Below are 3140 nucleotides of genomic sequence, written 5' to 3'. Positions count from 1 at the left end.
ATTAGCTGCGTTCTTCATCGACCCACGAGCCATTGATCACCGTTCAGGTGATTTTATATATATTTATACATGTTTCAATCGTGATTCCCTCGAAATCGTTTAAGATAACTCGGCGATTCTGAAACTATATGTTTATTATGGTTACAATTAGTACACCGTAAAGCTTTCGCGTTTCGGTCCGAGATACAAATCTCGTTTCAAAATTGAAATATGAATATTTCACTGTGTGTGAGATTGAAAAATCTGCTTTTGCTGATTTTTCATTTTCTTAAAACAACGCAATGAAGCGAATGTTCAAATTCGCACAATTTGAATAAAATGTGCAGAGTATATAAATACTAACGCAAGCGTTTACTACAATCGACTTTAAAACACTAGACTTTCATCTAGCGCCCAAAGAATTGATTGAGCTATGCGTTTAAAGTATAATATTCAAAAAGAACGCCGTTTTCACAACGAACTTCGTCATTCGCTCAGGCATCTGGCGATACCGAGCAGATATACATGGCAGTGCTCTCACACAATGCATAAGAGCGCTAAGCGGTTGTAAACTGCGTCACGCTGCTTTTGCACACTGCGCAATATTTTGCGACTAGCTCCGTCAAACGTTAATGAAACGAATGATCATTGCCAGAGGCTTTTGCCCACAATATATTACCATGGGAGCGCACAACATTTAGTCTGCAACACGTTATGATTCCGCGTTCACCTACGGAAACCTTTTACGACTTTTACTTCCTCTAAATAATCAAGTTCGGTTATCTTCCCAGCAACATCGGCAATGTCGAAACGCTGCCGCGCACCGGTCCGAAGACCTCACTAAATAATTCAATCGGTAGTAGCGACGGGCGGTGTGTACAAAGGGCAGGGACATAATCAACGCAAGCTTATGACTCGCGCTTACTAGGAATTCCTCGTTCATGGGGAAGAATTGCAAGCCCCAATCCCTAGCACGAAGAGGCTTCAACGGATTACCCGGACCTTTCGGCCAAGGAAAACCTGCTGATCTCTTCAGTGTAGCGCGCGTGCGGCCCAGAACATCTAAGGGCATCACAGACCTGTTATTGCTCAATTTCGTGCGACTAAATGCCGCCTGTCCCTCTAAGAAGATATATTTGTACGCCGGTAGTGAGAACCACAACCAACAACGACCGAAGCCGAAGCGGAGGGTCTTTGCGATACCAGAAAGTACGTCTATTTAGCAGGCTAGAGTCTCGTTCGTTATCAGAATTAACCAGACAAATCACTCCACCAACTAAGAACGGCCATGCACCACCACCCACCGAATCAAGAAAGAGCTCTCAATCTGTCAATCCTTCCGGTGTCTGGACCTGGTGAGGTTTCCCGTGTTGAGTCAAATTAAGCCGCAGGCTCCACTCCTTGTAGTGCCCTTCCGTCAATTCCTTTAAGTTTCAGCTTTGCAACCATACTTCCCCCGGAACCCAAAAGCTTTGGTTTCCCGGAAGCTGCACGCCGAGTCATCGGAGGAACTTCGGCGGATCGCTAGCTGGCATCGTTTATGGTTAGAACTAGGGCGGTATCTGATCGCCTTCGAACCTCTAACTTTCGTTCTTGATTGATGAAAACACATTTGGCAAATGCTTTCGCTTCTGTCCGTCTTGCGACGATCCAAGAATTTCACCTCTAACGTCGCAATACGAATGCCCCCAGTTGTCCCTATTAATCATTACCTCGGAATTCCGAAAACCAACAAAATAGAACCGAGGTCCTATTCCATTATTCCATGCACACAATATTCAGGCGAATGAGCCTGCTTTAAGCACTCTAATTTGTTCAAAGTAAACGTACCGGCCCACCTCGACACTCGGTGAAGAGCACCTTGGTAGGATTTTGAGTTGGGCCGCCTTTTTACGGGCTAAGCCCACCGGTAGGACGTCCCACAGACATGCCTGTTGAACACCGCGAGCGGTGAACCGACAGTGTGGGACACAGATTCAACTACGAGCTTTTTAACCGCAACAACTTTAATATACGCTATTAGAGCTGGAATTACCGCGGCTGCTGGCACCAGACTGGCCCTCTAATAGATCCTCGTTAAAGGATTTAAAGTGTACTCATTCCGATTACGGGGCCTCGGATGAGTCCCGTATCGTTATTTTTCGTCACTACCTCCCCGTGCCGGGAGTGGGTAATTTGCGCGCCTGCTGCCTTCCTTGGATGTGGTAGCCGTTTCTCAGGCTCCCTCTCCGGAATCGAACCCTGATTCCCCGTTACCCGTAACAACCATGGTAGTCGCAGAAACTACCATCGACAGTTGATAAGGCAGACATTTGAAAGATGCGTCGCCGGTACTAGACCGTGCGATCGGCACAAAGTTATTCAGAGTCACCAAGTCAAACGGTGAGCAAGGCAAGCCCGCCACCGATTGGTTTTGATCTAATAAAAGCATTCCTTCCATCTCTGGTCGGAACTCTATTTGCATGTATTAGCTCTAGAATTACCACAGTTATCCAAGTAATGTGGGTACGATCTAAGGAACCATAACTGATGTAATGAGCCATTCGCGGTTTCACCTTAATGTGGCTTGCACTGAGACATGCATGGCTTAATCTTTGAGACAAGCATATACTACTGGCAGGATCAACCAGGATGCTATATATATAATAGCATAGTGCGTAAATGTCCCTCGGCGTCACCCGAGAGACCACACTTTGTATAGAAAAGTTCGATGAATATTTATAAACAACGAATTTTCTTACATATATATATCTGAGTCGTACGATATTCCCTGAACATAACGAACAGTTTACATCGCGACTTGATATTTTATATATTCTGCGCTTACACAGAGGCTAGACCTTTAACAACCGTCGAAACGGCGGTCCGTACATGAAATTTGCGGTCCGCAGACCCAGTTAATTTCAAACAGTCTCTTTACCCTTCGTTAGATTGAAAACGTCGGGGCGAATTCATTATAAGAATTCATCGTTATAACTAACTTTTATTCTCGCTCGGAGAGTATTGAGTTGATTGCATTTGTATATTTTATTTTCCGCATAAGAGTCTTTGCGTCAACGACACATGCCCGCGGATATGCTGTACAGTATGGTTGAACACTTATAAATAAGGTCCAGAACCCGGCCGTAAACCGACATCCGAACATATACGGCGTATATTAT

General features: G+C 45.0%; 1 non-coding gene across 1 annotated transcript; it reads right to left on the bottom strand.

The window, feature by feature from the left end:
• Nucleotides 1-691: 691 nt before the first annotated feature.
• On the bottom strand, nt 692-2612 carry LOC113367480. The gene has a single exon (XR_003366307.1). It is a non-coding gene; the product is annotated as a small subunit ribosomal RNA (ribosomal RNA).
• Nucleotides 2613-3140: the final 528 nt, after the last annotated feature.

The sequence above is a fragment of the Ctenocephalides felis genome, unplaced genomic scaffold (assembly GCF_003426905.1).
Source record: "Ctenocephalides felis isolate EL2017-DRISC unplaced genomic scaffold, ASM342690v1 CF-g0.4_SCAFFOLD_00707, whole genome shotgun sequence".
In the NCBI taxonomy this organism is placed as follows: Eukaryota; Metazoa; Arthropoda; class Insecta; order Siphonaptera; family Pulicidae; genus Ctenocephalides; species Ctenocephalides felis.
The sequence above is the reverse complement of the archived record's forward strand: the minus strand, read 5'-3'. Positions and strand labels throughout refer to the sequence as shown.